Raw genomic sequence first — 9,019 nt, 5'->3', positions numbered from 1 at the left:
CAATTCGTATGTCGACGTCTGCTATGATGGAAAACGTGACCCGGCAGAGACTTGTATGACTAAACTGATTGTGGGGTTCGCTGCGTCTTGGCAGACGATAGACAGGCAATGACTTCTAGTTCGTCGCCATTTATGTAAATCGGATTAATAATTGCATAGAAGCGATAGGAGCCATCGACAGAACAAACGAGTTACTGATACTTCATGCGCCCGCCATGATTCTACTTAAAGGTAATGTCCAGCGCATCATGTGTAGATCTTCGGAACATGTGTCAACGTAAATAGTACACAAAGTTCTATGTAATAGTTTGGCCGGTAGCACGGTTGTACTAAAACATCAGTTATCTGAAGACAATAAGCCGATCTAAAGCCCGACACACGTAATATGTTTTCTCGTGTTCACTAGAAACTGGCTGTTTTTATAGCATATTTTATTAGATGCCGAGCAGGTAGACCATAATTTGTCATTTGAAAGAAATGGAAAATATTCATTGCATGTTAGCACCCTTTGCTTGTTAATCGTCGTTAGTTGTTGTCCTTTCAAGTGCAGGAAACACTTAAAAATTAATGTGTATAGTAAAAGTCGTTCCCACGGCACCAGCATCCCCTGTCGGGCCATGTTTGGATGAAAGGCTGGATGATGACAAACCAACGTGACACCGTCAACAACAAGGACTGTGCAACTATGTTAAATAGTCTGTGCGGTCCCGGCGTTCGTTGCAGCCGCACCGGTCACCAAGCAAATAGTCTGCACCAACGACGCTGCGGTAAAGATCGACGCCATTACGAATGTAGAAACGAAGAGCCAGTATGTAAAATAGGCACAAAATAATTTCGTCAACAGTTTTTCTTTCTGCGTTTTCTCTATTTTGACACACTCACGGTAACCGCGAACAAACACACATCGAACGAAAATCGCAGAAAACATGCCGGGAAGAGGTGAGGCTGCACATAGTGAAGTTGTACGTACCACTCGGATGTGTGAAGTTGCTGTTGTTATGACAATGCTATCGGTCTCTCGTCGTATCAGAACTTAAACATATGTAGTTGTCGCCGAACGGCGCAACGATACATCGTTGAACTCTTACGACGAGTACAAGTTGAGCAAATACGCTAAGTGACAGCCCATAGCAGAAGATGACGAAACGATGTTGTCACCGCTAATGGTGTTCTATATAGGTAGAGAGCCCAGAATATACTCTAATACGTAGAAACGCCAAAAATGGATAGTTTGTTTGTTCATTCGTGGGCCGATGAGTGAAGCGCAGGCGGCGCATAACCCGAAGCAGGAACGGGAACGCCGTTAGGGTAACACCGTAAATAGGATAGCGCAAGTGTGTAAACTTCACGTATATTGTATGCTACACGTTCGTGTTCCGTATAAAAGTGGTCCGCTTAAATTAAGTCCGAAACATATAGAATACAGTACGCTATTTGAAACGTTTCGTATAAACGAAGAAGTTGAAAACGATTTTTTAATTTAGTTTCTTCGCTCGCTTTCTAGAGAGTAAAGCGGACAATTAGAAATATGCATAATATAATAAACAGCATTTTGATTGACTCTGTGTGTCGCATTACATGATATATTACGTTGCTATGATACTCTGATAATTGTCTATCCCTCACATATAACATCTGCCATTTTCATGTCATAGAAAGTCGGCCGAAATAGAAGTCTTGTTAATTATCTGGTAATTGGAGTTCGTCCACGGAACAACTAAGAGACGCAATTAGACACAAGTTATTTTGTGTCTGTCCAACGATGAGAAAATAGCAGTCAAATCACAATGGCTTTTGTGTTTCTTTTGATCGCTTCTAAGCATCTGTGTTCCGCGTAAAGACATCTCAACAAAGCGAACATAGAAACAAGTTGACAAGCCACTTATGACGATAATTATTATTAATTGACATAGGCGCCACTGTGACAGCTTCACCCCGCTAAATAAGCGGGTAGACACCATATGACATTTTCTCCGTATATGGTCACCGCAAATGACGCTGACAGCTACGCGCACAAGTACACCTTTGCAGCTTTGATAAAATTCGAAATATATAAACATCTCAAGTGCTTTCATATCTTCCCCTTTATTGAAATCTCTTCTGGTACATAAAATCTTTTTACTATAATAAGGTTGGCCATCCGAAGACTAATCTATTCGTATATACAGCTGCATAAGATTCTTAACCAATGGATGCATTACATCGTGCATTATAGATTTTAGCTATCAACGTTCTCACAGCATGGAAAATGTATGCCCATACGCCAGGAACTAATAAGCGCCCATTATGAAATTTGATTGCAAGTAGCAACGAGTAAGTTTACTAATCGCATAATACGTTCGGCAAAAAAAAAGATAATCAAACGGCTGTCCTATTAAGAACGTCTCGTTGCTATTACTGCTTCGACGCATGCATACCGCACGATACGTGTTCGTTGAACAAATTCTAGCTAGCTACCTACGGACAAACGCAACGGTACGGCCTGGCTAGTATCTCCTTAGATACTAGGCAATCTAGACTAATGATTAAGTTTTAACATGTTTAAATACTGATTTGTATTATAGCTATGCTAATCCCATTAGCCTTATAAAAGTAAGAAAAAGCATAGAACACCGGCAGGAGAAAAGCAACAGCGAAAATGGGGAAGGAAACGAGTAAGCCTAGAGCGAAAGGGCGACGGACCGGGTAAACGGTGCGAATTTCTGTTAAACAAAACATACGATAATGACGTCGTGCTCCTCCATCTTAACAGGTCGGGTTCTAAGGCTACTGCACGAAGCTTTGAACGAAGCCTTGCAAATGCCCTCCTTCGGGTTGTCATAGCGTTCGCAGAACACAGACGGCCATCACAGCTATGCCGCCGATGGTACAAATAGTATTATAGTACGTAAGTATTATGTATTGAGACCATAACTTGATGAACGCTAGCTGAATAAGATGGGGAGGCCCTACTGCGACGAAGGTAACTACAGAGGAACGCATAAAATAACTAACGTTCTATCGTTGGAAAACGGCGGGAGTGCTGGTAAGACGAGGGGATGAATACCTTGCAGTACACGAAGTCCAAGAAGGCAGCGTGGTCTGGTCCAGCGTACGAACCTCTGCCTGCAGTAGCATCAACTGTGAAAAAGGTCTGATAGAAGTAGCAGCAACACGACCCCCTCTAACTTTACGAAGTAAATGCGATTGTCTGCGACAATGATGCTGCAAGGGCAACGACGCCAAGACGAGGCGGGATTTCTCTATAGAGAAAAAGTTGGTGGGTAATGAGAATGGGGGACATCAGGAGAGAACGGTGGGGTAAATGATTTTCTTCTGCTGTTGCTGCAACAGCACCTATATTCAGCTTATGTATAAGACAAGCTTTGACGTTTCCAAGCGTAAAGCCAACGAACATGGACCGATCAATATCGCTGCTGCTTCTGTTGTTGCCGTTATTATTGCTACCGTAGTTAATGTAAGCATTCATTGGCTGTCTTTGATGTACAGAGAATATTCTACTTACTGGAAGCAGCGGATCTGATTGCGGTTCATATACTCTGCGGCTTTACGGACATTATAGCCCCCCTCTGCAAAATGTAAGTATTGCTATGGGTGTATACTAGGACTTTTATATTTCTTGTTAATTTTATTTTTTAAGCACTAGATGTTGCAAAATATATTGGCAGGTTCATATTGCAGAGAATTTTTTTTCCTTGTAACAAAGTTTTGTTATGAGCTAGGTATAACGCTGTTTGCAAATGAAAGGGAACACTTTAAGAACAGACTAGTATTCAGACATCTGGCTTTACGTAACCATGCGTTCCACCGTATGCCTCCTTCTTTGCCCAAATTTTTTCGAGACCCTAGAAATAGGCCTAGAAAAAACGTAAATTTGCGCTGGCCGTAAAGGTACGACTAGGAAAAATTGCATAGCAGAAGTCGACATTGATTTATAGTTTGAAATGTGCCAAGCTAACCTAAAAGTGCCCAAAAAAAGTAAGCTAAGTATAACTAAATATCAGACATTAAGAAACAGCAGTCGTTAGAGTTCACTATTAGAATTTAGGTAGAAATACAAAAAACCGAAAACAAAAATCTCCTTTAGATTAAGGCCATAGACGATTATATTTAATTTTTTTACGAAAATAGGTTCACAAATAGTTTCGAAATACGTACGTATCATAGATACTTAATGATGTTTTTTAAAATATAATTATATAATAGATAACCCTGCCATTTGCGCGATTTTAAATTGAAAATTTTGGTGTAAGCTTTCGTTTTATCGACAAAGTTTTTCTACATGAAAAGATAAACGTTTGAATTGAATTCGACATTGCAAAAACTGCTCCTTATCACCCATTCAATAGGTAATTCTTCACCCTTTTACTATATATTTTTCAGCAAAAATATGCTCCTGGTTGTCTTTCATGTAGAGCGCTGACTCTTTGCGCCATCGCAAATGGAGTCCGCTGGAGTGATTATCACCGTAAGACCGTCGTAGGCCGAGGACATCGAAGCCAACATCTTTACAATTGAGGTAGTACGTTTTTTTTGCATGCGTGACTTGAGGAAGTTACATCGAATCACTTTTTGTTCACCACGAATTTTTTCGTGGTCCGAAGTTCCATTTGTTTGCTTTACGCTCGTTCATAGTATTAAGGATTTGAACACGCCGTTCTGTAAATATATCAGATGGGTCACGATAGGCTAGCAATAGAAAATAGGACAGCTCCAATAACAAGTTTGTGAAAGGAGTCGGTTTTTATGTGATGACAAATCACAGGGAATGATTAGAGAACGTTGCGTTCTACCAAGTTCATGTTCAGTCCAACAAAAGAAGGTATATTTCATTTACGACAGCAATAATACTTGCCACGGGAACCAGATGCAAACCTAGTAAAATTGGTAAGTTCTTGACAACTTACTTTTTAACAGATGCAAATGCGTATGTTGCTTATTTTTATCGTCATATTTTTGTCGAAAAAAAATAAGCTGGCAATAATTGGACCCTATACCAATTTGCGTCATTAGGCAGGCTAATGTTTTACGTGAAGGAATAATCCGTCCGAGAAAAAAGTAAAAAAAGTACTCCAGGTCCTCTTAAAAATCACTTTGATTATGTGCTGCTGCCTATTATTTAATATTATCATGACTATTATTATGCATGCTGGCGGTTTGGACGCTTGTAGACAGTTTTAACGTGGCAGTTATATTTTGGAAAAATTTATATAAGTAGAATGAGCTCACAAGCTGGGTTTGAGACTCCCAGCATTGTTATATTTCGCAGATCATAGAAGAAGCCTAGTCATTGACGTTCATATTCCTACAGAATAGGTTGTACGAGAGTTTTTTCTAGTTCTAGTTCATATACATTTCTTCTTTCGGTCAAGGACTCCAGTTCTTCCACTCGAAAGATTCTACGCTAAAGCTTTTTTAATTTACGTTAAAAAATCTGTTCCAGTCACCTCTCACTTGACTGTGTTTGTCGCAGAAAGATGGCAAAATCTTCTCTCTTATATTACCTTCCACCATCTTGTTTACTAAATATTTAATTAATGCTCATTTTGACGATTTCAGTTATTTGATTTGTGATACTACGTAGCCTTTTCGTTTGTACCTTGCATTCGAGCATCGAGATTTGAAGGAAATCATAGTTGACTGCAATGGTACTAGGAATGGGCAAAATGCACAGTGTACATCCAGGATGGTATCTGCTTGCTCATTAACTGTCCACTCAGGCCCAACAAGTCAGTGCAAACTAGATAGCTTCGCATTGTACTGGCGCTGCTATTGCAGTCTATTTTAGCATTCGTATAACGCAAGCAGTCTTCAAACAACACATGACCCGTAAAAGTGTGCAGCAGCGGATAGCTGACAACAAGAACATGAACAAGATGTGCCACGTTACAGACGACCGTACTGGTCCAGGTCATAAAAGAAAGACACTGAGGGTTAGCTGTGTCACGTCATGAAGACGTTTGCATCGTCGCTCTCCGCAGCTGTCTTTACTACTCGGCAGCTACCTGGTGACACGCCAGTAGGGAAAACACCATTTATCACAGGTCGTAGCGCTCACAGAATGGACAAGTACACGTAGACAATGAACCGCTCGTAGAGACAGCACGCTGGCAGGACGAGTACAAGCACAGATAGTGCCGACAATTGATGGGACGAAAATCTGTAGGGTCATGCAACTGGCTCTCGTATGTTCAGAAGTATGACGAATCCGACCCATGCGTAAACGAGCAAATGATGTCCTGCTCTTTTGCCATTATTTATGTCGGATTTTGACACCGACGTAACTGAGATACGCATTGCAGGCTCGTTCAAAGAAGATTAGGAGCATCGTGTAAACCCAACTGATGAAGTAGGTGAAATTCGCAAGTAGGCTACCAATTGAAATCGATAAGATAGTAAAAATCCATGTAATTGTAATACATTCATGTACAACTTAACTTCTCGCTAAAAAAGTTGGAACGTTCAAAACTAGGATAGACGACAGGAGTAACCGCATCTGTAGTCTGACGTGCTAACGAATGTCCTAGTTCGTTTTGGCCGTGGAAAAAATTGTGTTTGAGCATGTTACTCTGACATGTATTTTGGCGGCTAAATACATAGGTATTTCTCGTTGTCCTTTAGGACTACTTTTTTTTTTAATAGGACCCATAGCAAGCTAAGAAACCTGTTGAAACCTTGCAACGATCGAAAAGTAGGCCAATGCATTTCTCGGTGAGTGTAAAAGAGGTCACACACTTAGAATAAAATGTAAATGATGTTGGCAATCATACATAAAGTAGCCATTTGCTAGAAAGAAATTAGCATACAATCAGTCGTTAAGTTACGGATGTATAGTTCGATATCGAGCAGGCTTCTTCTGATTCACAATTGACTAATGCAACTTAGAAATACTAGTTTTGCTATCGATTTTATTTTATTTAGGCCCTGTATCAGCGTTCTGACGGTAGTGATAAGAATGCATTATTCAATGATTGAAGTTCAACGACCAGCCGATGTGCCGAGCGAAGTGTTTTCGGAGGCCCATTTGACACAGGCCGAAATCCTGACATAATCATGTTCTTAAAGAACCTAAATAAAGATAGATTTTCAAGAGATCAGTGTTTGTCGCAAACTTGTGTAAATCCTAACTGTTTCTTTACGGAGACAATCGCTACTTTTCTAGCAACCGCAGACGTCGCTGAACAAGGTAAATGGTTTCACGGTGCATTGGCTACGAATAGCTACAGGGACCTGCCAAAAAAATGACGCCATGTTTTGCGGTTTCATTGAGTAAACGGAAGCTTAGTTGGACCTGCTGCGTGAAGACAAACCAGGGGCCCCATTCGTCTGATGTCGACTGGAAGAAAACTCTGGGGTAGTTTAAACAGATAACAAAACAAATTATGTGTTCGCCTAAAATTGTCAAATGACAGTACAAAAGGAGCAAATTGAACATAACAATTGTATTTATGGGAACCGCGATGCTTCGCTCAGGGAAAAGGAAAGAAATACTGAAAAATAAACGTCCAGGATAAAGACATTCAGAGAGATTAGGACGTATCAATCCGGGGCCTCGAATACTCGTCAATGGAAGGCATTCATTGCCATCTCATTGGGCATCATTAATAAATTGACTCTTGATGTTAGATTTTATCACCTTTGTGTTAATATCTATGCACTTCATAAATATGAAGCGAACACATAAATACGTCCAGGCTTCCGAGAAGGTATACTGTAAGTGTAATAGAAATCAATCAGCTAAACAGGCAACTATCACTAGAGAAAAAGTAAGTATCTTACTAATGAGCGCGAGCTTTTTAGTAAATGTTTTACTGTTTTATTTTTTCCAACTGATACTAGTGCTTGCTGATATTTATCATAAAAATAGTTTGCAATACCTACAAATGAATTGATATATTTTAAAAAATATTTATAAAAAATAAATAAAATAGTTTTGTATACATTTAGAATAAAAAGGCCCTCTATACATTTTGTTCATTTACTAGTCGCTCTTCGTTCTTGTCTTTCCTGTTTGATTGTATTATTCTGCCATACTAATTTTGGTAACATTTATAGCGACATAAACGTCTGTTAACGACATTGAGCCTTAAGTTTCACATTCAAGTTAGGCAATCGATTTCCTATTTTAAAAATAAAATACATCTGGTGACATTGTTAGACATATGTCTGTAAAAGCTGTCAGCTTATCCTAGGTCTAGCGTGGCTGTTGCACTACTCAATTATCATTGGAAATATATACATACGCAGTTTTCAGTGGCTTCTTCGGCACCGGCAATCGAACAGAGATAAAACGCGAGCTTCTTTTTCACGAGCTTCATTTAACTGTGATATAGTTATATTCTCGTGTGAATCTAAATTGTCCTTATCGTATTCACGCGGCGACGAAGGCACATTGCTGCGGTCTGCATGGCCTATCTTCGTTCTGTTTGGTAGACGATGTGATAGCCATATTCATTCACAACTCTCATGAGAAAGAGAGGGCATACTGCAGGGCCAACTAACCGAGTCCTTTTCAGGGAAAGGAGAACATAGGGAGCAATCGGAGGATATAGAACGTGTATATATACGTACATATAAATTATAATATGGAAGGCAGTGTCTATTCCTCAAGGGAGGTCATTGGTGAAGTGCTGTAGCCTCGCCGACGGCGTGGCCAGCCGCCGTCATGTTTCTCCACTGAGTCGTGTCTCCACCATAGCCAGTGGGCCGCCAGAAGAGCCGAGCGGCTGGAGGCCAATTAGGGGAGTGACCTCGTCACGTGTACGATAGAAGTCTTCTTCGATGAAGGCAACCGCCGAACACGGCTGTCTGGATGGCTGACCTACACTCTGCTACTGAGCCCTCGAGGGATGACTCCAGTGACTCGGCTTATTGCGCCGTGCGAAGAATGTATGTGCTCATGCATGTATATATATGTATTTATATGTATGTGGTGTATAGGGATATATATTTCGTCTCCTGTCGTTATGGCTAGTGCCCAAAAGGACCAGGATGGTGGTAAGTGTTCTAGGGAGTGAGC

At 40.4% G+C, this 9,019-nt stretch overlaps 1 long non-coding RNA gene across 1 annotated transcript; it reads left to right on the top strand.

The window, feature by feature from the left end:
- Positions 1-812: 812 nt before the first annotated feature.
- LOC147757085 (uncharacterized) lies at positions 813-7,632 on the top strand. The gene is made up of 5 exons (XR_015323703.1): positions 813-939; positions 2,753-2,887; positions 3,490-3,578; positions 4,384-4,519; positions 5,560-7,632. It is a non-coding gene; the product is annotated as an uncharacterized LOC147757085 (long non-coding RNA).
- Positions 7,633-9,019: the final 1,387 nt, after the last annotated feature.

The sequence above is a fragment of the Varroa destructor genome, unplaced genomic scaffold (genome assembly GCF_002443255.2).
Source record: "Varroa destructor unplaced genomic scaffold, Vdes_3.0 BEIS01000003.1, whole genome shotgun sequence".
Lineage (NCBI taxonomy): Eukaryota > Metazoa > Arthropoda > Arachnida > Mesostigmata > Varroidae > Varroa > Varroa destructor.
The sequence above is the reverse complement of the archived record's forward strand: the minus strand, read 5'-3'. Positions and strand labels throughout refer to the sequence as shown.